The sequence below is a fragment of the Neofelis nebulosa genome, chromosome 2, assembly GCF_028018385.1.
Source record: "Neofelis nebulosa isolate mNeoNeb1 chromosome 2, mNeoNeb1.pri, whole genome shotgun sequence".
NCBI lineage: Eukaryota > Metazoa > Chordata > Mammalia > Carnivora > Felidae > Neofelis > Neofelis nebulosa.
In genome coordinates this window covers 211,410,959-211,435,619 of record NC_080783.1, presented here as the reverse complement: position 1 = coordinate 211,435,619, position 24,661 = coordinate 211,410,959, and the positions used below count along the sequence as shown (strand labels likewise).

General features: G+C 51.4%; 1 protein-coding gene and 1 long non-coding RNA gene across 8 annotated transcripts in view; one reads left to right on the top strand and one right to left on the bottom strand.

The window, feature by feature from the left end:
- The first annotated feature begins 9,604 nt into the window (after positions 1-9,604).
- Positions 9,605-24,661, top strand: part of TMEM51 (transmembrane protein 51) — a 55,364-nt gene continuing 40,307 nt past the window's right edge. For 3 of the 7 annotated variants that reach the window (XM_058719008.1, XM_058719003.1, XM_058719002.1), the window contains exon 1: positions 9,605-9,921. The gene's annotated coding sequence lies outside the window, so the exon portion shown is untranslated. Of the gene's footprint in view, positions 9,922-10,944; positions 11,071-16,355; positions 16,375-24,661 lie in introns of those variants that run through there. The other 4 variants (XM_058719007.1, XM_058719005.1, XM_058719004.1 and 1 more) reach the window with 3 other exon arrangements.
- LOC131505444 (uncharacterized) lies at positions 10,415-10,968 on the bottom strand. Its single transcript, XR_009258398.1, has 2 exons — positions 10,865-10,968; positions 10,415-10,596 (listed from the first exon to the last, which is right to left on the bottom strand). It is a non-coding gene; the product is annotated as an uncharacterized LOC131505444 (long non-coding RNA).

Sequence of the window (24,661 nt, the reverse complement as noted above, 5' to 3'; positions counted from 1 at the left end):
ATAGGAGCTCCTGAGATAAATCAGGCTGAGTCATGGAAAAGTCGTTCCATTTCCTGTAGGTTCGAGTTTGTGATCTGAGTCTCTCCCCTCTTCTAGTGATCTAGGGAATTTAACTATTTTTATGCTGCACGTGTTTTGGGGAATTCTTTTTTTTTATTATTTTAATGTTTATTTATTTTTGAGAGAGCGAGAGAGAGGGTGAGCAGGGGAGGAACAGAGAAAGGGGGAGACACAGAGTCTGAAACAGGCTCCAGGCTCTGAGCTGTCAGCACAGAGACCGATGCGGGGCTCGAACCCACAGACTGTGAGATCATGACCTGAGCCGAAGTCGGACGCTTAACCGACTGAGCCTCCCAGGCGCCTCGTTTTGGGGAATTCTTATTTCCATTTTGTCCCTATGTATTTATTCTATTTAGGTTGAAGTCTTTACTTTGAAATAGTAACAGATTCACGGGAAATTGCAAAAAAAAAAATTACAGGAAGGTTTTATGACCTTCACCCAGTCTTTCCACGTGGTAATATCTTGTGTAGCTTTCATACAACAGCGTGGCCAGGATGTTGACGCTGGTACAACCCACAGAGCTTATTCAGCCATGGAAGTGCTCACAGACTTTTTCAGTTGAACCCTGCAGAAGTCCCGGGAGGGGAGGCAGGGCAGAGACTCAGTCAACCAAGCAACATATTTTTATTGAGCACTTACTATGTACTATTCTAGATACTGGGGATACAGTAGCGAACAAAACAAACTAACATCCCTTTCCTCATTTATCATCCCCAATACACATATGGGAAAACTGAGGCTCAAAGAAGTTAGATGCCCTGCTTAAGGTCACACAGGTAGGGAGTGAGACTTGACCCCCAAGTCTTCTGACGTCCAGACCACTATTTTTCTGGTTAGATTTTGCCTTCTACCTTCACTGACATCAACCTCAGAGCAAAAAGCACATGCTGGGGGGGGGGGGGCGTGTATGCAAAATCTTTTAAGCGGTGGTTCTTCATTGGGGATGATTCTCCCCTCCCCTTGGGGACAGTTGACAATGTTTGGAGTCATTTTTGGCGGTCAAAACTCGATGGGGGGGTCGCTACTGGCATCTAGTAGGTGGAGGTCAGGGAAGCCGCTAACCATCCCACCGTGCACAGGGCAGCCCCCCAGTAAAGATTTATCCCGCCCGGATGCCAATAGCATCAAGGTTGCAAGACTCTGGTCTAAACAGTCCTAAGAGTCACGGGCAAAGACAGCAAGTACCGAGACAGCACAGTGTCGTCTTGAACTTCCGCCCCCGTAGACACAATTATTTGCGTGACAGGCATGGTGAATGCAGGTACGTTGTTGGTTGGTGGCTGATAGAGGGACGGTATGAAGTACCATCACCCCCACTCTATCAATACTAGGAGGCTTTTCCGCAGGGGATGAGGGCACAGGGACGGCTTGGGTGGTAGGAGACCAAGCCCGGAGGGCTGCCTGAAAGAGGATACAGAACATGCGGGAGGATCAGGCCTCTGCTACAGGCTCTCTTCCCCCATTTCTCTTGAACACGCAAAGCTGTTTTAGGAACAGGGAAGCAGGCAGGACATTCAGTCCACATCGTGGAGTGCGCAAGAGACGTAACTTCGGTTTTTCACAACTGGGCTTAGTTTCTTAAAAAATTTTTTAAACCTGTTTATTTATTTTTGAGAGACAGAGCACCAGCTGGGGAGGGGCAGAGGGAGAGGGAGAGGGAGACACAGAATCCGAGGCAAGCTCCAGGGTCTGAGCTGTAAGCACAGAGCCCGACACGGGGCTCAAACTCACGGACCGTGAGATCGTGACCTGAGCTGAAGTCGGATGCTTAACCGACTGAGCCACCCAGGCGCCCCACAACTAGGCTTAATTTCTGTTTCAAGTCCCCGTTCTGCTGGGCAGGAGACGCTGAATCACAGTTAATCAGAGTCTGCCCACCACTTGTTCTGGGTTGTGTCCGTATCTCTTTTCCTGGTGAAGGGAGCTCACAGAGTTCCAAGCCCCGGGCAGGGGCCCGCGGCAACCTGGCCTTCTCTGGCACCTGCTGAGATGGCCTCATTTCTGTCTTCCGGGTGGCAGACGTGCCCTCCCAGCCTCCTGGAAGCCCTCTCTTCACCCAGCTTCTCCATCTTTCTTCTCTCGGCCTCTTCGCAGGCACACGGGAGACATTGGCAGGGCCTGTCACAGGCCCTGTCACTCTGAGGGCACAGGCGTCTCAGCCCCTCTGCCAACCACTCCGTGACCATCCCCTCCCACGCCATACGGGGTGAGAGACACCTGGGCTCCCCCCCCCACCAACCCACACCCACTCTCACAGCTGGCACAGGGCCATCGCTGCTGCCACCACTCACCTCTGTGGAGACCCACGTCCTCATAACTGTTTCCACCCTCCTCGGCCCCTCTGCGCGGACCCCCAGCCCAGAGACATCTGACCTTATCTGGGTCTGGGCAAATGATTGTTGGATCTTGGTCCAACATTGTTGCTTAGTCCAGTGATTGTCGCTTAGTCTCCAAACCTTTTGTTAATGCCATAAACTTTACGTATGCCCGGGGCTCCCACTTTTGAAACTCAAAGCTTGGGTTCTTACGACGCCAAAGTCTTGATTCTGCTTTTCTGCTGAATCTGGCTTAGCCCGAAGAAGAGCCACTGGCTGAAACAGCAAAGGGGAGAGAAAAAACCAAAACCGGGGGCGCCTGGGTGGCTCGGTCGGTTAAGCGTCCGACTTCGGCTCAGGTCACGATCTCGCGGTCCGTGAGTTCGAGCCCCGCGTCAGGCTCTGGGCTGATGGCTCGGAGCCTGGAGCCTGCTTCCGATTCTGTGTCTCCCTCTCTCTCTCGGCCCCTCCCCTGCTCATGCTCTGTCTCTCTCTGTCTCTCAATAACAAACATTTTAAAAAGTTTTTTTAAATAAAAAAGAAAAAAAACAAAACCACTTTCGTCAATATCACTCCAGCAGTATGTGTGCAATGTATGGAAGACACTGTCGTGCTTTGGGTTCTTCTCAGCCAGCGGAAGCTGAGTCTCAGTTCCCAGACTCCTCTCCCACCCTCCAAACCCGGATCCTGAGTCCCTGAGAGCATCGCGGGCCACATTAGCATGAGAGCTAGTGTGGAGAGAAGTGTGTGGGCACACAGAGCACAGGCAGCCTGGGTTCACAGCCGGGCGCCAGCAACGACCAGCTGAGTGAGCTTGAAAAAGTCATTTAACCTCTCTGTGTCTCAGTTTCCTCGTCTGGACAAGGGGGGTGGAGCACAGTACCTTCTTCCTAGGGTTACGAGGATGATTAACGAGACCGTACTTGGGACGTGCGTGGGACGGTGCCCGGCAAGTAGTTAGCGCTGTGTAAACGTCGCTGCTATTGTCATGACTTACTTATCCTAGAAGTGAATGGGTTTCCCGGAATCCAAGTCACCCAGGACCTGTTGCTGGCGGTTTCCCGCGTAGTTATCTATGTGGTGACTTGACCCGGAGAGGATCAGGGCCTCCGTGCCTGGCCTCTAGCACTGTGTTCAGCCTTTGCAAGAGCTTCAAAGGGATTCTCTTAGGATCCTTTCATTGCAGGAAAGGGAAACTCATCAGACCAGTTTAAGTGAAAACAAGGAAACCCACGGGAAAAACAAGAATGCTGCTCAAGCACTAAGAGCTGGAAGGAAGGCGGAGAGCAATCCAGGAGGCTTCTCTCCGGCTCTCTCTGCAGCTGGCTTCCTGCCTCTGTTTGACCAGGTGGCCTCCCAGCACCTGCGGGTGCCTTGGCCACTTCTTCCTCTTGGCAGAAACTCCACTTGGTTCGGGGGTCTGCACCGACCCCCGTGATCCCAGGTAAATCCTGAGAGCCCACAACGCTCTCGAAGGCCCTCGTCGGTGACGGGTTTCAGAATGAGTATGTGACCGAGTCCCCGCGAGGGAGATATCAAGCAAGTTCCCAGGGAGCTTCTGGGAAAGGTTTCATCACTGATGGAAAAGCGACCGCAGAAGAGTGACAGGGCCTGCAGCCTGAGGGAGTGATGAGCAAGGCTGAGCAGTTAGGAAGTCCTCGTATCCTGGGCAAGAAGTCTGGACTTGGTGCTAGAGCCCTGGGGAACCGCGGCTCAGGCCTATGTGTCACAGTGCTAACCGTGCGACACGGAGAAGACCTTCCAGGGGACGGGCTGGGAGCAGGGACGCCAGTGAGGAAGCAGCTGGACGAACCACACTGCAGAGGAGACACAGAAGAAGGTTCTAGGGGATGGGGCACCAAAGAACATGGGTGATAAGGAGAGAGAATCGGGGCTGTCTGTGCTCACGGGCCTCAAGACGCTGTGCTCTAATGCCGTGAGGCCCTCACCAGTTCCATCCTGGGGTGTCTGATTTGTCCACACAGGCCCAGTTACACTGGCAACTCAGGTAGAGATGTATTTTTTGACACGCACATTTTTCAGGAAATGGGGTGAACACGGTTTCATTTAAGCCGACAGTCCCACTACCCGATTTCACCGTGCACTCTATAAGCACAATGTCTCCGTCATGCAGCCCTGATTCAAGCTTCCGAGAGGCTGGCTCAGTATGTCACAGGTGACGCCCGCACGCAAGACACATCCCTTCCCAGTGACTAATGTGAACCGCTCCAGATGAAGGCCACGTTCCAAGTACACGTACGTATGGGATTTACTGCTGACTCTGGCAAGAGTCACGCAGTGGAGACATTGCTCAGCCCCTCAAGGGTTTAGAAATGAGCCGCGTCAAGAGTAAGTGGGAAGAAGGAGTCACCTGCTCAGAATGGACTGAAGGAAAAGAGAGGCAGCAGGGAAGGCACAGGAGCAAAGGGTCCTGGCCTCCTTTTTTTTTCTTCGTTTATGCTATTAATTTAATACATTCTTATTGAAAAAAATTATGTCCCCCATCACACACACACACACACACACACACACACACACATTTTCACTTTTCAATTTCTAAGGGTAACCAGAGTTTGGTTTCATTCCTCCCATGCATTTTCTTTTCTTTTCTTTTTTTTTTAATATGTGTTTATTAAGTAACCTCTGCACCCAACATGGGGCTCGAATTTACAACTCCAAGATCACCTGCTCTACCAACTGAGCCAGCCAGGCACCCCTTCCATGCATTTTCTATGCATAAGTAAAATATATGTGCCTACATCTTAAAAAATAAAACCGTTTGTGTGGCATGATCATGTTCAGTCCCTTGCCTTTCTCGGTTAATGATACATGTTGGATACTCTTCCCTGTCAGATAGCTCTTTCTCCTTCTTTTTCACGTCCACATAGCATTCCGGCACAAGCCCACACCAGAATTTATTCAGCTCTCTTCTGGTGGCATTCAGGTTGGTAACCGTTTTTCACTGTTATAAGTAGTCAGCCATGAAAATCCTTGAACACCTGTTCTTGAGAACCTGGGTGAGTTCTACGTGGTTATCTATTCCTCTAGGTAGATTTTCAGCTTCACTTCCTGACAGATTGAGGACTAGTCACCAGCCAGAGACAGTCTAATATTTAAAAATTTTTTTTTCAACGTTTTTTATTTATTTTTGGGACAGAGAGAGACAGAGCATGAACGCGGGAGGGGCAGAGAGAGAGGGAGACACAGAATCGGAAACAGGCTCCAGGCTCCGAGCCGTCAGCCCAGAGCCCGACGCGGGGCTCGAACTCACGGACCGCGAGATCGTGACCTGGCTGAAGTCGGACGCTTAACCGACTGCGCCACCCAGGCGCCCCGACAGTCTAATATTTTAAATTAGCATCTTGCCCACTCAGCCCGAGAGAGCAGAAATGTTTGCCAGGAGAATGCTCAGAGAAGCATCTTCTCCTCTTAGAATCCAGACGTTTGGAAAGGGACAGGCTGGTGCCCCAAGTGATCGTGTTCAGATGGCACTGGTTCCTGCAAAGTAGGTATTATTAGCACCAATTAAAAAAATTTTTTTTAATATTTATTTACCTTTGAGAGAGATAGAGAGACGACAGTGTGAGCAGGGGAGGGGCAGAGAGAGAGAGGGAGACACAGAATCTGAAGCTGGCTCCAGGCTCCGAGCTGTCAGCACAGAGCCGGATGCAGGGCTTGAACTCCTCAACTGCAAGATCGTGATCTGAGCCAAAGTAGGATGCTTATCCGACTGAGCCACCCAGGCACCCCTTAGCATCACTGTTTCTACAGATGAGGAAATTGAGGTTCAGAGGGGACAAGATATCTTCCCAGCATGACACAACTCATAAGCAGCAGAGGACCCAGAAACGAAAAGACGGAGCTAATGATATCCCAGCCTCATCCTAAATTCATGGTTCAGGCTGGATCACGGTGCCTCTCAGGAGAAGAGATTGATGGTGGACAAAGGTAGGCGTCTACATCTGTCTACATGGCTGAGTTCGCAAGACCTGTTAGTTTCCTGTGGCTTCTGCAACAAACCACCACAAACTTCATGGCTTAGAACAACACGAGTTCATTATCGTACAATTCTAGAGGTCAGAAGTCCAAACTCTGTCTCCGGTGGCTAAAAGTAAGGCGTCAGCAAAGCCGTGCTCCTTCTGGAAGGCCCAGGGGAGAATCCATCACTGACCTTTTCCACCTTCTAGGAGCTTCTAGCACCTTCCTGGGCTCATAGTCGCTCCCAGGACACATCGCTCTGCCCTCTGCTTCCACCACTACATCTCTTTCTCTGACCCTCATGCCTCCCTCTTCTAAGAACCGGTGACGACACCCAGTCCGCCAGGATAATCCAGAATAATCACCCCGTGTCAAGGGCCTTAACTGAATCATATCTGCAAAATCCCTTTTACCACGTAAGGTAACACATCTGCGTTCGAATGGACATTTGAATATGAATGTCTTTGGGCAGCCCTGATCCTTCCTGTCCCCTGGAATTCCTAGCCTAGTGGTTAACACCAAGCACATACATCAGTTCGAATCCTGGTCCTCCCACTTGTTAGCAGATGGAGGTGTGTAATTTCTCTGAGTCTCAGTTAGCCTGGCCTGAAACACCAAAATAATAGAATTTCCCTTCTAAGGCTGTTCTGAGGATTAAACGATACAATGTTCCAGAACTCTTGAAACATAGTGCTCAGTAAATGGGAATCATCGTCTTCCCCCACTGCCTGTTATGGTCACGGCTAACAGAATTTCCACCGTTTGAGATTTACTTCTTTGGCTCTTTCCCCAAGGACATATCTTGGGCCCTGGTCAGTCAAGTCTGGCTCCTCAATAAGACCCAGCGAACCAGAGGAGAATCAGAGAAACTCACAGTATAGAGGGAAAGGGCTGCAAAGGGTAGGATGATAAGGAGAGACGTGGCAAAAAAAAAAAAAAAAGAAACAAAAAAACAACTTTGCCAGTTTCTAGTTTGCCTGTGGCTCTGCTTTGGATGGGAATCTCTCCAGCCTCTCCCCAGATTAGCCGGGGTGAGCTGCCTAAAAGGAACACTCTGAGGATGATTTGCTGAGATAGACCTGCCCGGTTAGGTTTGCAGCAGAGCTGGGTGGCTCTGGAGTAGGATCCAGGCGTGGAAAAGTACTGACGCCCTTTGCCTGCAGGTAGGAGCTGCAGCCGCTGTCTGAAATGATTGTCCCCAGTCCAGGCCTCTCCAAAGTCGGTCTTGCAGAGTGAAATGAAAGCCAGATTCTGGGTCTTATCTGAAAGTGGGACTGTTTCCCATCAACCATTTGGAGACTGGAAGTTTCCCAAATTCACGGTCCAAACTTGGTGATGGAATATACAGCTCTCCGATGTAAGCTTGTCAGCACAGGCACTTGCCTCCACAGAGAGTTCTCCCCATTCAATAAAATAATGTGACTATTTGGGGCTCTCATTCATCCCCCCAAAAAATTAATTGAGCACCTGCCGAGGGCCAGGAGAAGTGGGCGGGACACAGCGGTCCCTATCCTCAAGGAGAGCAGGAGGCAGGCTTGTAAAGAGTTATGTCACCGTGCAGAGTGAGACAGAAGCGACTTCTTTTCCTGAAGGACAGACAGGAGAAGCAGGGAACCTTGTCTCAAGGGGGAGAGTGTGTGCACAGTGACAAGGAGTTCTCCCAAAGCAGGGAGAGCGCGGGCTTTGGAGTCCACGAGCTGGGATCTAACTCCTGATACTTCCCAGCTGTGTGGCCTTGGGCAATTGGTGACCTCACCTTTCAGAGCCTCAGCTTTCTCTTCTATAAAATGGGTGTAACCCAAAAGTATCTCTGAGGTTGTTAAAAGGATTAAGTGGGCTGGGCAGTGAGTAGCTGCCTGGCAACAGGTCCTTAGTGAGGATGTGAGAGATAGTTGTTACTGTCATACTCATGGAGACGCATCACTGTTTCCCTAAATGCTTTCCTCACCCCCAAATCACAAGACAGCCCCAAATATGCCTATTTGTGGACACGAGGGTCCTGTTCGACGGCGACTGTTCAAGTTAAAAGGCAACAATGGGGAAATAAATACCCACATGGGACAACATAGGTATACACACGTTTGGATGATGCCCACCCATGAACTTGGCAGTTTGGAAGTGAACTCCATTGGATTCCACCAGGATGTCTAATTTCATCCCGGACACAGCCGATTCCCAACAGGAGGCGCCTTCTGTCCTCAGGGATAGTCTCTGATACCCGGCCAGCTGCCTATTGGCTTTTCTCAGGGTTTGAACTTCAAAGAACTGAACCGAGAAGGGGACCCCGGCCTGTCCTCTCTTGGAATTCAAACAACCTAAGATTGGGAGAGGAGGCGGCTTCCCTTCTCCCCCTGTGTTCAGAATCCAGCTTCTTTTGCGGTCTGGCTGAGATCAGTTTGGGCGCCGCACAGGTTCCAGGGCAAACCTCCAGGTGCGGCGGGCAGAGGCGCCCTCGCCAGCTCGGGCTTACCCTCCCCAGAGCCAGGTCTTAGGCAGCGGTTCTGAGGCGCTAAACAGAGGTGGGCCGCCGCCCGCATCCCGGTGGTCGGGACGACGACAGCCCGTGTTCCACCGGGAAAGTTCTCCGGAAAGCTGGGAACGAGCACCGGGCAGGCGAAATTCTCCGGCCAGGGCGCCCGCACCCCGTATGCAGGCGCGGGCTCCCCGAAGGGGCTCCACCCGGGGCCGGGCCACCGGGAACCCGCAGGGGGTGCTCAGGGGACCGGGGAGGGGTGGGCGACCGGGCGGAGGGCAGGAGCCGACTCGCTTTTTAAAAACCTGCTTCCTTCTTCCCCGACTCCACCCATCAGTCACCTCGCAAACCACCGGCCCAGGGCGGTGCGGGCGGGCCCCGGCGCCCCGAACACGCCCTAGGGTGGAGAGGGAGGCGGCAGCCTCCCCGGGAAGTGGGGGTCGAGGCCGGCGCACCGGGCGGCCAGGTGAGTGTCCCGCCAGGTAGAGGCGCGGCAGGCGGGTCCGCAGGGCCGTACCAGCCTCCGGGGCGGGGGAGTCTCCCAGCGCTACTTAACCCTTAACTAACCTGGACTCCCGGCCCGAGTCACCCTCCCCCCCTCCCACCCCCACGTCCCGTTCCGCGGCCCGGGGTTGGGGAGGTCTGGACCCTGCTCCCTCCCCCCATCCCTGCTTCGCCAACTCCTAGCGGCAGGGGGCGGGGGAGGACTTGGCCTAGCGTCCCCGCCCGGCACTCCCCCAGCCCACCCGAGGACGTGGGTGCCGCCGGCCCGGGGGTGGCGCGGAGGGCAGGGCGGGAGGGTCGACCGGTGGGCGGCGCCTCTCCAGGCCCGAGGCCGCTCGGGGCCGGCGCCGCCCTCGGCCTCTCGCCGTCCCTCCCTCCTGCACGCCGGCGCCTCGAGGCTGCGCTTCCTGCGTCCCCATCCCGGTCCCGGCGCGGGCGGTGCGCCCTCTCCGCCACCGCCTCGCTGGGTCGGGACTCCCCGAGCCCTGGGATCACAGCGCCCCGGAAGAGGCAGCCCGAGGGGACGGGGTCGTGGAGCCCCCGGCCCCCGGTAGTGCGACCGTGACCGAGCTGGCCCCGCAGCCGCCCGGGTGAGTCTGCGCCGCCGCGCCTTCCGCTCCGCGGCTCCCGGCGGAGTGAGTGTTGGCTCCCCGCCCGGCCGGGGAGGGAGTCGAGGGCAGTCTGGGTCCGTCCGTCCGTCCGTCCGTCCGTTCGGGAGCTTCCTGTCCCGGGTCTGCGGCCGGGAGGACTCGGAACCCGCAGTCGCCGGAGCCGCGCCCCAGCGGTGCGGGACCCCCCGCCTCCCGGCATCGCGCTGGCCTCGGCCGGGGGACAGGTGCCCTCCGCCTGGCGGGTTTCGAACCCTTGGCCTCCCCCAAGAGGCACCTTTCACCCGTGCTTAGAGCCGAGCTTCCCAGGAAGTCCCCGGAAACCACCCTGGCGCTGCCCGATGGATCCCCCTTCTCCCATCCCTAACTTTTGTGGAAATCGAGGCTTTTCAGGGATTTCGATTGGAGTGTGTGTTTCACGTACTAGAAAAAAAAAAAAAAAAAAAAAACGGTGAGAAATCGGGCGCGAGCAAAGTGGGGTGAAACTCAGTTTTTTCGCTGTTCAATGCGCATGACAGGCCCCTGGGCTGAGGCGGGGGCACTCGTGCCTGGCACACAGCAGGTACTTGCCTGCCGTCCAACCCAGATCTTTTGTCTGCTTCCTGACGGGAGACGTGTGGCCTGGGAGCGCCAAGTCTGGTTGACAGGGATGGTCACCTAGAGAAAGCAAGCTTTCCGTAACCGAGAGGTGGGGGGACAGGGAACCTGGATGTCCTTACGGTTCCCCGGCCGGTCGCTGCCGTGCGGCACCTGTGCACTCTCGGTTGAGCTTGGGTGGCCCCGGGCCAGATCCCTCCAAGCCGCGCGGGTGGTCCGGGCCCTGGGAACCCAGGAGCCGCGGGAGCGGCGGGGGCGGGGCCTGGGTGGGCGGGGCCGCGGGGGCGGGGCCGGGGTCAGCCCAGAAGTGCCACTGGAGAGGGGTTACCCTGCAGGGCTGGATTTTGGTTTTCGTTCTGCGTGGTTTGTTTGGAGCATAGCTTCTGTAGTTGAAAGGTCGGCTCTGGGACCTGTGAACGGCTTTTGCGCTTTGGAGACTTGTCACACGAGGATCTCGTCCTAAGTTTATAGGAAGACGTGGAATTGGGAAGGAGCCCCTTTCCCTCCAAACACTTCCTCTGCAGCCTGCCAGAGGTACTGCCCAGCCTGGGAGAAAAGGCAGAAGAGAGAGGAAGGGGAGGAGGCTGGCGGTGTATCTGCTCCTCAGGAGGTTCTGTCCAGGGGTTGGGTGATTGGGACCTCCTGGGAGCTGCGTGAGGGCCAGGCCTGCCCCAGGGATGCAGGGCCCAGGGGCCTTAAAAGCTCCCAGCCTCGTGACTGGTAAATGACAAGCATTGCTGGGAGGCGGTGATACAGTCAGGCCCCAGCACTGGCTCACTGTGTGTGACCTGCCTCACCGAGCCTCGGTTTCTTCATCTGTACTCTGGGAATGATGCCCTCCTAAGTGGGACCTTCATGCCTAGCCCCTAGCAAGTATTCTGTAGGAAATGATGTCACAGGGCTTAGAGGAGAACAAGAGACAGAAAAGAACTCGGGCTGAGGTGTGCCAGGAGGTCCTGCTAAAAAAAGAATGTTGGAATATTGAACAGTGTATCAGTCCCCCAGGGAGAGGGAGGAAGGGTGTCTGGGTAGATGGAACAGCATAAGCAAAGGCCCAGAGGTGTGGGGGTAATGGGGTGTGCTGGGCCTGGAGGGGTGTGCTCAGGCAGTGGCAGGCAGGTTTGTGGGAAGGTGGAGAAAGTCAAGGGAACGGAGCGGCTGGAATGAGCTAGACTGAATAGGCAGGGGGCTGGTCGTTACAGATGGGACTTTCTCATGTGAGCGCCTTGGAGTCATTCAACAGCTGGTGACAGAGTGCCTTCCGTGGCCCAGGCACTGTTCTAGGTGCTCGGTATGGATCACTGAACAAGAAAGACGCAAGGGAGTCATTCGATCCCGTTGATATGTGAGGAAGATAACTCTGGCTGTGTGAAGTCACATGAGAGTTTGGGGAAGGCTGCTGGGGGCAGGGGGTGGGAGGAGGCGGACCTCTAGGCTGGGGGCAGTGGGAATGAAGCAGGGGGTGCTGGAGTGGAGACCCACACAGGAGGCGGAGATTAACACACGGCCTTAACACGTGCCCGCTGGTCAAGGGTGACGTTTGTGGATTTGGTGTGGGGTCCAAGCTGCCAGCCTGTCTTCTACCAGAGAGAGCGGGCGAGTGCCCGGGACCTTGGCAGGGTCCAAGCGCCCATCCTCCCCGCCCCCCCCCCCCCCCCCCCCCCGTGGCTTCCCCGCTCCCTGGCTCCAGGAGGCACAAGACCCAGGAGCTTCTGTGTGAAGAATGGCAAAGCTGGAGGCTGAGCCAGGAGCCCGTCTCCTGGGCAACCTGCCTCTTTCAGGGCTCCTGTTTTTCGGGTCATGGTTCTGGTAAATGTTCTCTCCCTCCGTGGGCCTGGCAGTAAAACCCTGCAGAGCCCCAGGGCTGGACAAGGCTGAAGCATGAAGGGCTTTGGCTCTGGGCCTCTCTTCCCCGGGGCTCCAAATTAAGGTGGAATTCGAGGGACCGAGCAGAGTTTTCTCCCTAAGCACTAGGAAAGTTCCAGAATGTGGTGAAGGGTCTGCTTCTGGCTCCGGGCTTTTGCTTTCACTTTGGTTGTGAAGCTTGGATGGGTCATTCTCGCCACTGGCAGCTGTAAGAGAACCTTCCGTGTTGGATGGAAGTTACCCTTTGCTTGGAGAGGGACCACACTGTCTTTCACCTGCCACAGGAGGACCCTAGAATGTCTTGGGTGCAAGGGACCACGCTCATTTGATGAGTAAAACTCAGAGTGGGGAGGAATGCCTGGGGGGCTCAGTCAGTTAAAGAGTCCAACTCTTGATTTCGGCTCAGGTCGTGATCTCACAGTTCAGTTCGTGAGTTCGAGCCCCCACATTGGGCTCCATGCTACTTGGGATTCTCTCTCTCTCTCCATTTCTCTCTCCCGTGCATGCTCGCTCTCTCTCTCTCTCTCAAAATAAATAATAAAAGACTTAAAAAAAAAAAAACCAAACAACTCAGAGAGGGGAAGGGCACGCAGCAGCAGAACTGGGACAGAAACCCACCTGACTGCTCTAAGGTCGTCTGCGTTCTCCCAGGAGGTCTGACCACAATCAGGTCAGAGACTTGTTTTAGAGCCCAGTTTAGCACAGGTTTGGTGGTTTCTCAGGATGTCTGTCTTGCTTCATACAGAGTCTCGCTTCTCCCCAGCCTGGACAGGTGGCCCGCTTGGCCTGTTAACAGTTTTTGTTCTCCTTCTCTTGGATCGAGCCCTTGGCACACTGACTGCCTCTCCTGGGAGCTCTGGCTCCCCAAAGAAACAGGTTGCTTGTTCGGGTTTCCCCGTTTCAGCCCAGACTGCCCCAAGACCCTGGCCAGAGGCAGCCCTTCCAGGGACCGTGCTGAGCTCTCCCACTAGCTGTGGCCTCAGACTGATTCTTGACTCCTCCCTCCCCTCAGTCCCAACCCTTATCTCCAGAGGCCGATTGGCCCTGCCTTCCATCCAGAGTTGTTTACTTGGGCTGAGCTGCCAACAGTCCCCTTATTCTCTCTTGCCCTAGATTTATCAGCCTTTGCAGCCCTTAAACCTGAATGCCTGGCTCTTAGAATATCGGAGCCAGAGGGGACTTCAGCCATCAGAAAGTCTAGTCTGTTTCTTTTACAAGTGGGGAAACTGAGACCCAGGGAAGGGAAGGTGCTTGCTTGAGTTCAGAGCTAGGACTATGACCCAAGTTTCCTGATTTTGGCCCGAATGATTTCCAGGATGGTTCTTGAAAAACAAAACAAACAAACAGAAACAAGACAGTAAAGTCAGAGGACCCCGTCTCCAGAAGCCGCTTTCTCTCTCTGCTCCACCCTGGCAGGTGTTCTTGGAGGCCACCACTGTGACCTGTCGAGGACGAGCAAATGCTGAGGGCCCTGGAAGAAGGGGGAGGAGGATGCATAACAAGGAGTAGATACCTTGACAATTTCAAGTAGATACCTTGACAATTTCAAGTAGATACCTTGACAATTTCAAACCCCCCCCCCCCCCATGGTAACGCCAGGGGGTAACCCAGTGATGAAGCTTTTTGCTGCCCCTGTAAAAGTTCCCTACAAGGTACTGATGGATGGACAGGCTTTTAAAGTTGTTTTCTCCCCTGGAGTGCAAGGGAAGTGCATGCCCCTGGTAGAAAACCTGGACGGAAAACCTCGCCATATGCTGGCAACCACTGTTGATATTTTGGTGTTCATGCAGATTGTTTGCTTGCCTGCTTGCGCTGCTATTTAATATCCTGGCTTTTCAGTTCATCATCATGACAGCTATTTTCCCCAGTGAGAGTTTTTCCCCACCGGTTCTAACCCGCCAGTCTCCCATGCTTCTGCTAGCTGGTGGCCGGAAGGTACTCAGGAGGCCAGCCTTTTGTGGCTCTGTCAGAACACTCCAGCAACCAAAATCTTGTAACGCTAGGCGACTTCTCCACCACCGTGGGATTTCAGGGGGCCATGTCTCTGCACCGCCATGGTGTTTGGGAAAGGGTTCTGTTTACAAAATCGAAAGCAAAAATCTCTTCTTAGGGAGCCTCTTAGAAATGGAGGAGGTTAGCCATCTGGGCGGGATGGGTGTGATCCAAAGATTATAGGGAGGAAGGTGAAAGCTTTGTTTCCTCTGTTTCCTGTGATTTTTTTTTTTTTTTTTTTTTTTTTTTTTTTCCTGTGTTCGGTTTTAACCCAGCCAGGTACTCTCACCCGCTCTTACCACCCCTTGCCCTGAATCTTCCCAGGATTAGGCCCTGGGGTGGCAAGTGCGGGTCCCTGGGAAAATCAAGACTGTATTTGGTTTGCCTGCCTCTTGGACAGCAAGTATTTCAATGGCAAATATGAGCAGAGAATTTGGTACCCACTCAGGTGACCCAGGTTGGCCACTTCACCTTTGGGACTGGTTCTCCCGGCAGCTCTCGGACTCTTAACAGGATCACAGCTTTGTTAATGCCCTATAAATTGCCAATACTAGAAATGATCCGGGAGATCCCTTAGGCTGATGCCTACAGACTGCGGGTGGCGACTAAGTGGGGTTTAAAATCAGTTACGTAGGGGTGCCTGGGTGGCTCGGTCGGTTGAGCTTCTGGCTTTGGCTCAGGTCATGATCTCAAGGTCCACAAGTGGGAGCCCCGCGTCGGGCTCTGTGCTGACAGCTCGGAGCCCGGAGCCTGCTTCGGATTCTGTGTCTCCTTCTCTCTCTGCCCCTCTCTCGCTCGCACTCTGTCTCTCTCTCAAAAGTCAACAAACATGAAAAACACATTTTTTTAATAAAAAAAATAAAAAATAACTAAGATCAGTTACGTAGTTTTCCACTGGCTTTCTAAAAGTGAAATAGAAGAAAGCAGACTAGAAAAGAAAGTGCATCCCCTGTCCTGAGAAGTGTTCTTTAGTAAGACTGTCACGTCAGGTGACAGTATGTGGACACGCACCGAGTCACCAGATAAATATATTTCCAGCTGCGCGGTCAGAACCTTGGGCAGAGATGCTGCCGTCCATTGGGTTTATTTTTTTAATTGAGGTACAGTTAACATACAACATTATACGAGTTGCAGGTATACGACACAGGGATTTGACCCTTGTGTGTGTCGCAAAATGATCAACATGGCCAAATTACCATCTGTCACCTGCCGAAGTTCGTACAGTGTTATTGACTGTATTCCCCATGCCGTACGTTACACCCCCGGTGACTTATTTATTTTGTGACCTTCTTGATTTTACGGGAAGTACAAACTTCCCCCACCTGACTGCTCTCTCCCCTGAGCCCCCACCGCTCTGGTCTGTGTATCCATGAGCCTGGGGTTTGTTTTGTTTTCTTTGTTTTGTTTTTTAGATTCCACACATTTGTGAAATCAGGTGGTATTTGTCTTTCTCTAACTTATTTCACTTTGCCTAATACTCTCGAGGTGGACACGTGTTGTCGCGAATGGCAAGGTTTCATTCTTTCTTAGGGCCGAGTAGTATTCATTTGCATGTATCAATGAATATATGTACATAAAATACATACATACATATAAATGAATATATGCATCGCATCTTCTCTATCTCCCCACCCTCGGATGGACCCTTAGGTTGTTTCCATGTCTTGGCTGTTGCGAATAATACTGCAGCGAACATATGGGTGCATGTATGTTTTCAAATTAGTGCTGTTTTCTTTGTATACAATACCCGGCAGTGAAATTGCTGGATCATAGGGTTGTTCTAGTTTTCATTTTTGAGGAACCTCCATACTGTCTTCCACAGCGGCCACACCAACTTACGTTCCCACCGACGGTGCGCAAGGATTCCCTTTTTCCTCCACATCCTTGCCAGCGTTTATGACTTCTCATCTTTTTGATGACGGCCATTCTGACAGATGTGACGTGATATCTCGTGGTGGTTTTGACTCGCATTTCCTGATGGTGAGTGACGTTGAGCTTCTTTTCATGTGTCTGTTGGCCATCTGGATGTCTTTGGAAAAGCGTCTTGGATCGGCTGCTCATTTGTTCATCAGATTCGTTGGGGGTTTCTTTTGTTATTGGGCTGTATGGGCTCTTTATATATTTTGGATATTCACCTCTATTCAGATAGATGGTTTGCAAATGTCGTCTCCCATTCAGGAGGTTTTCTTTTCGTTTTGTGGATGGTTTTCCGTGTCGTGCGAAAGCTTTCGGTTTGCCATATGCCAATTGTTTGTTTTTGCTTTTGTTTTCTCTGCCTTTGGAGTCAGATCCAAAAAGACATCGCTTAAACCAATGTCAGGGAGCTTATTGCTTCCATTTTCTCCTGGGAGTTTTGTGGATTCAGGTCTTACATTCAAGTCTTTAATCCATTGTGAGTTAATTTGTGTATATGCTGTAACAGCCCACTGCTTTTTATACTGTGATCCCGGGGACCTTGGAATTCTTTGGACGGGTCCCAGAAACAGTCAGGGATAGAGCTGAGTGGTGGGAGGCAGGGCCAGCTGGAAGGAAGCTGCTTACTAATGTTCCAGATATCAGGGGTATGAAAGATTCCTTTAAAAAAGTTCTCTGCCTTTGAAAACAAAATGAAACAGCAAGCTGGAAACCACTGCTTACCTAGCCACCTCAATCCTTAGAATTGAGAATTCTCACGCAGATCTCTCTAAAAAAAAATCATTTTGCAAGCGAGACTCATTCATCTGACTGATATTTATTGTGTTCTTTCTACAGGCCAGGGATTCTGGATTTGGGCAGAACATGGTCCATAAGGGAGACATGGTCCCTGCTCTCCTGGAGCTTACTCCTTATTGGGGAGGAATGAGGAGTCTGTAAACTAGGACACAAATCAATGAAATAACAAACCAATAATCATATACTCACAGAACTAAAATCTTTATCAGCCCCTCACTTCCTGTAGGACCAAGACCAGGCTAAGCCCCTTACCTTTCAAAGCTCTAAAGACTGTACTCTTTTGGGGCGCCTGGGTGGCGCAGTCGGTTAAGCGTCCGACTTCAGCCAGGTCACGATCTCGCGGTCCGTGAGTTCGAGCCCCGCGTCAGGCTCTGGGCCGATGGCTCGGAGCCTGGAGCCTGTTTCCGATTCTGTGTCTCCCTCTCTCTCTGCCCCTCCCCCGTTCATGCTCTGTCTCTCTCTGTCCTAAAAATAAATTAAAAAAAAAAAAAAAAAAAAAAAAACGTTGGAAAAAAGACTGTACTCTTTTAAATACTGGACTCCTTAGCGTTCAGACTCAGTTTACCTTGCTAGACCTGTTGCCGCTTCCCCAACCCTCCCCCCACCAACAGATGGGCAGTAAGGAACTAGAACCACTTCCTATCTCCACCTTCCTCCTACACCCCCACCCATGAACTTCGATGGGTTTTCTCTTTCTATTCCTTCTGCTTTTCTGCCTAGATCATCCTCTGTCCAAAAACAAAAGTCCTCAAAAAACAAAAACAAAAAAAACCTCAAACTCTCTTTATTTGGGAATTATTTTATTTCATTTTATTTTAAAGTTAGGGTTTTTTTTTTAATTTTTTTAATGTTTATTTATTTTTGAGAGAGAGAGAGAGAGAGAGAAAAAGACAGAGCATGAGCAGGGGAGGGGCACAGAGAGAGGGAGACACAGAACCCACAGAGCCCAAAGCAGAGCTCGAACTCACAAACCACAAGATCATGACCTGAGCCAAAGTCTGACGCTGAACCAACTGAGCCACCCAGGCGCCCCTTATTTTGGAATAATTTTAGATTTGTAAAAAAACTCACAAAAATAGTATAGTTTTCCTATATCCTAGTTTCCCTACATTCCTATGTTCCTATTTCCTATATCCTCACTCGGCTTCCCCTGGTGTTAGTATCTTACATAACATGGTGTATATCACAAAACTAAGAAATTCACATTACTACTAGCAAAATGGGTTTATGGCAAGAAAGTTTCATACGTGCTGTGATATAGTTGTCAGCACAGCAGGTGAGAGCATGAAAATGAAGGAGGAGGAGGAGGAGGAGGAAGAGGGGAGGAGAAGAACCACGAGGAGAAGGAGGAGGGGGAGGGAGAGGAAGAGGAGGGGGAGAATGAGAAGAACAATGAGAAGGAGGAAGAGGGGGAGGAGAAGAGTGAGGAGGAGAAGAGGGAGGAGGAGGGGAGGAGGAAAAGGAGGGGGAGAGGGAGAAGGGCGATGAGGAGGAAGGGGAGGGGGGAGGAGGGGGAGGAGGAGAAGTGCCCTTGGCTCATAAGCACGTGGAAAAAAACAAAAAAAACCCAACAGTCAACCCCATTGTAGTAAAGAAAATACCACTTAAAACAATATCATCTTTCACATATGAAAGTTGAAATGTTCTGAACGCTTCAAAATTTTAGCTTAAAAAAGGAATGCTAATCTTTCACGAGCTCATGGTGGGCAGGAGGACTGTCTGAAATGTGTGTCAAAGCCTTAAAAAAAACCCAGCAGTTTCAATACTAGGATTTTATTCAGAGGAAACATGACTGTTTAAGGAGTTCGTTTCAATACTGATTTTCTTTTAAGTGTATTTACTTTCTAGAGAGACAGAGACAGAGGAGCGTGAGCGGGGGAGGGGCACAGAGCAAAGGAGAGAGAGAATCCCAAGCAGGCACCACGCTGTCCGCACAGAGCCTGATGTGGGGCTTGAACCCATGAACCTCGAGATCATGACCCGGGCCGAAATCAAGAGACAGACACTTAACCTGCGGAGCTGCCCAGTCTCACCCTAATACTGTTATTTTTAAAAATACCAATAAAATTAGAAACCAGCTATGTGTCTGGCAATAGGAGATTGGTTGGTTATGTAAATTATGAGTCCTCCATGTTCTGGAATATTCCTCAACCATTAAAAGTTACGGTTGAGATGAATACTGATGATGTGCAAAATTGTCCGTCATTTACCAACATTTTAAAAGTTGGGGTGCCTGGGTGGCTCCGTCAGTTAAGCGTCCGACTTCGGCTCAGGTCATGGTCTTGCGGTTTGTGAGTTCGAGCCCCGCGTCGGGCTCTGTGCTGACGGCTCAGAGCCTGGGGTCTGCTTCCGGTTCTGTGTCTCCCTTTCTCTCTGCCCCTCCCCTGTTCACACCCTGTCTCAATAATAAATAAACGTTAAAAAAAAAAGTTGGGTCACCAAGCCCTGTTGCAGCCAGATCTCATTTTTGTCGAAAGACAAAAAGGAAAAAGAAAAAGGTATGTTTGCTTACAAAACACACAAAGTCCGAACACCACCACCGTAGGTACTGCCAGTCGTTACGGATGGTGGGGTCACCGGTGATGTTGACTTCCTTTCTGCTAATCTAGATTGATTAATGTTTGCTCACTAAAGAAGCGTGGTTTTTCTAATAAGAGAAAAAATGTTTTCTTTTAAAAAAAACAGTCTCCTAGGGTTGCAGTGGGTTCCCCGAGGGTTCCGACGAGGTGAGGTGTCGGTGAATTGCAGAGGGCTGGCGCGGACCGGCCCCTAGCCCAGGCGGGTCTTGGATGATTTCAACCTTGACCGTCTGCTTCCTGCTCCCCAGACTTAAAAAGCTGCGACAGGTGCCTTGTGGACACCCGGCGGCTCTCTCGTCTGCAGCGGGGAAAACGACCGGTTCCAGGCTGTGTTTCTGCCCCCCCCAAATTCGCAGGTTGAAGCCCTACTCCCAGTGTGGCGGCATTAGGAGACGGGGCCCTGGGAGATACTTAGCTGTTAGTTGAGGTCTTGAGAGTAGGTCTATCGTGATGGGATTAGTGCCCTGAAGAGGAGAGGGGCGCCTGGGTGGCTCAGTCTGTTAAGCGTCTGACGTCTGCTCAGGTCATGATCCCGCGGTTTGCGGGTTCGAGCCCCACGTGGGTTCCTTGCTGTCAGCGTAGAGCCCACTTCGGATCCTGTGTCCCCCTCTCTCTGCCCCCCCCCCCCACTTGCGCTCTCTGTCTCTCTCAAGAGAAATAAATGGATAGATAGATAAAACTTTGAAAAAAAATCTAAGAAACAAATAGAATCAGATTGTGACGCCTTTGGAGTCCGGCTTCTTTTACGGAGTGTCGTGCTTTGAGGTTCCTCCACGTCGAGTTACCCCATCCTACGGATGTGGCAAATGTTTGTCTGTTTATCCCCTCACCTGCTGAACAATATCTGGATTGTTTCCGGTTTGGGGTGGTGATGACTAAGGCCGCTATAAACGTTCTCGCGCAGGTTTTACTGTGCAGGTACGTTTTTCATTTCTCTCGCGCAAATACCAAGGAGTGGGGGTTGCCCGCTGTGTCTGGTGAGTGGATCTTTAGATGAAGTGGCCAAACTTAAAAGTTTCATGCTGAGGACCCAGGGAGGGGAGGGTGGAAGGGAGTAGCAGACTCTGGCCGAGCTCCTACTGTGTGCCCCTCACAGAGGCAAGAGCTTCACACACGTGGCCTCGCGTGGTCCCCAGCACAGCCCAGCAAAATACGGGCTCTGGCTGCCCCTTTACAGACGACCCTCAGAAAAGGTGATTACATGTGCTTCGATCTGATCAACAGAGATCTACTCTCTTTGTATTTGGAGGGGGTTTGTGGTAGGAGGCCGTTTAGCCTCCACTCTATGTCTCCCTCCACGTTCCAGCTTTGTTCTAGCATTTACACATCTTCATCACCCCCTGTCTGGTGCAGAGCTGATGGGGCTGAGTGCACAGCCCTTGAACTTCCATAAGAAGGTTCTTCCCAGTTCCTCCTGCCAGCACCCCGCTGGGTAGGGACCTAATGAAATATGAATAATCCCTCAATCTGGAACTATAATGACCTGTGTTGAAGGAGAAACAGGAAAAACAGTGTCACCCCTCCTTGAGTGATGTTTTGCCTTTCCCCCCTCCCACGTGGGTCTTCCTCTGCCAGGAAATAAGTTGACCTCTCCCCCATGGTGATCTGTCCCTGCCCCGTGTCACAGAAATGGCAGTCACAACAGGTTGTGTCTAGTTCTTAACTTAAAAGAACTTTTTACTGGCTCTTTTCAATTAGAAAATTAACTGATTAGAAAAAAAATTTTACACACAGTAAAAATATAAAAAAAAACCCAAAACCTCAAATGTCATAAAAAGGATAGCCAAAGGAAAAATGTAAACCTCCCGCTCATCTCAGACCCCCAGTGCCTTTCCTCAGAGATAGCCACGGCTCGCGGGTTTCTTGTATATGCTTCCAGAAATTCTCTGTGGGTATAAGATGCCGTTAAGTGTTGCTTTTAGATATTCACATGTTAAGAGTTGTCGGGATCATTCTGACATTGTTGGGACCTTTTAAACATGTAATCACTCATATCAAGGTCCTCAGATTGCCTTTGAGGACCCACCAGCCACCTGAAATCTTATGGCAAACCTTCTGCCTCTGCATTTTTCTCTGGGGCGTCAGTAGCTTTCATGAGGGTCTGTGCACACACAAACACACACACACACACACACACACACACACACACACACACACACGAAGAAACATGGCTTACCCAAAAAAGCATGGTGAGCGGGTACGAGAGAAGCAAGCTTTTACTGATAGAAAGTAGTTAAATGTGTAATTAGCTGGGGGGCGGATACAAGCTCCAAATTTCTGGATCACTGGTGCCTCGTTGTGTGGATGGAAGCTGATGGAACCTCTGATTGGACAGTTTCGTCCCGGGCTAAGGGGGAACTGTGCCTGGCTGAGCCAGAGCCGTGAAGTTCACGGAGTTCTTCAGCCCTGCGTGTTTCTACTGACTCATTGCCTGTGGGGAAGTGTGCTGGCAGCTTTAGAACAACACGCGTATGCTCTTGCCCCGGATGGAGTTATCCATTTACTGGGAACTTCTCACAGGAGGACACACATTTGCTTCCTACGAGAGGATTTCAGGCTGAGAAACATTCAAAAACATTTTAGGGAAATTCCTGGCAGCCAGAGCCACGTCTGGTTGATGATGAATGTCAGGAACGTTTTGGGGAAATGTCCTTCGTGGGGTCAGTATTCTTGATGGAGTTGTGGGGTGGCCCCGAAGGAGGCAGATCCTGGGTCGGCTGCAGGGAGGGAGGGTCTGACCTTACAAGGCGTTTCCAACGTTAGTATAAAGTTGTGACAGGCACCAGCCTAAGCGTTTTGCGTGTAGTGACACATCACTCGCAAATCACCCTCGCAAGAGTTCAGTGGCATGGGGAAACTGAGGCAGGAGTAGGCTAGCTACTGTGCAAACAGCCTAACATCTCAAAGGCTCAAGACAGTCGGGTCACAATGGAGCCTGCTGGTGGGGAGGGTGGGGACTTCGGGGACATAGTCATTCAGAGACCCAGGCTCCTTCCATCTTCAGTGTGCTTGGATTCCAAGGGCTTGGTGAGCTAATAACACCACCCACTAGCTGTGGAGATGGGGTTTAAACCCAGGGAGTCTGGCTCCAGAGTCTGTGTTCTTAACTACCACACTCTATTGAGAAACGAGACCACTGCTGTTTAGCTCGATGCACCTGCTGTGTCAACTCGGAACTGGCAGGTAGGGAGACGTGCTGGTGTTCTGGAGAACATTGGCACCTCGTTGCAAGGGATCAAGCTTTTCTTTCTAAGGAGTGAGATGGGTAAACCTCACAGACGTTTTTACCTCGTCTTCTGCACATAAAGATGAAAGCATTTGCCCCCCCCAAATGTCTGCACCCCAAATAAACACGTATCGGCTACGTTGCTGCCTGGGACATGGGTCTTTCCGCCACAGACATCATCCCTGCAGAGCCGAGTGCCCCAAATTGCTGCTTGTTGTAGGGAGGAGGTTTCGCTAAATTTCAGCGCCTTAGTTCACACGTGTTTCCCCAGTTGAAGTGCCTTCTTGTGGAAACAACCCAAACGTCCCACATGAAGGCCTGGACGAGACCGTGTGGTACGTCCACGCACGGGAATGCCACGTGGCTGTGAAACGTGGCGGTGATGGGGACCCTGAGCATCATGGAAAGACAACGCTAATCTAATACTGTAAAAAAGCAAAGTATAAAGGCGGTGAATTTCTTAGCTTTAAAAAAGACACAAAGGGGGTAAAAAATCTGGATAGCGACCATTTCTAAATTTCCTATAGAGAAACATGTATTATTTTGTATTAAAATTACAGATTTACGTACAAGCGCTGGCCCTCAGGACCTCAGTGACTTGGGCACCGGCCGAATTTCTCCTAATGAGGAGGACGGTTTTAGGATTTTGTGAGGATTGAATGATCTATGTGGAAAAAGTACTAAACACACAGTAAACGCGCAATACGTTTCTAGATTCTGCTATTGTCGTTATCACTTTAAAAAAATCTTTCCATTCTAGGGGCGCCTCGGCGGCTCAGTCCGTTCAGGGTCCCACTCTTGGTTTCAGCTCAGGTCACGATCTCACGGTTTGTGAGTTCGAACCCCTCGCTGGGCTCTGCGCTGACAGGGAGGAACCTGCTTGGGATTTCTCTCTCTCCCTCTCTCTGCCCCTCCCCTGCTCACACTCTCTCTCTCTCTCTCAAAATAAATAAATAAACTTAAAACATTTTTGAAATCTTTCCATTCCGATAAACCCACTCCAAATCCAAATACTGAACCATTTCCAGTAGCCTGGGGCCGGCCGGGGGAGGGGGCTTTATTGCAACAGGTCTGGGGGTGTGGACCTGGGAGCGGGCCAGTCTACACCCCCTTCCCTCCCGCCGGCCTCTGCTGCAGGGCAGGGTAAAGCCGGGTGCCTGAGATACTGCTTCTAAGTGGAGACCAGGGGCCGTACTGGCTGACGTCTGGTTTCTGTCTCCTGCACAGAGAGATAAGTCAGTGGCTACAAGCATGGGTTCTGGGTCAGACTCTGGGTTCTGGGTCAGACTCCCTGGATTCCACATGGATTAAATGGGGAGACTAGTGACGCCACCTTTGGAGGGTTGGGGTATGGCGATTAGCACAATGTCTCAATAAATGCCAACGTTCACGGGCATAAGGGGAGGCCTCGGAAATTCACACAACGTAAAATTACATGAGTAACATAATACCATATACATTTCCAGAACCTTTTCATCATCCCGGGCAGAAATGGAGGAGGAAGGCTTTTTAAGTGCCTACACGTGTGAGTGGTTCTTCAACCTTAGCACGTGTCAGAAGCTCCCCAGAATTTTCTTTTTTTTTTTTATTTTTTTAAAAAATTTTTTTTTTTTTCAACGTTTTTAATTTTATTTTTGGGACAGAGAGAGACAGAGCATGAATGGGGGAGGGGCAGAGAGAGAGGGAGACACAGAATTGGAAACAGGCTCCAGGCTCCGAGCCATCAGCCCAGAGCCTGACGCGGGGCTCG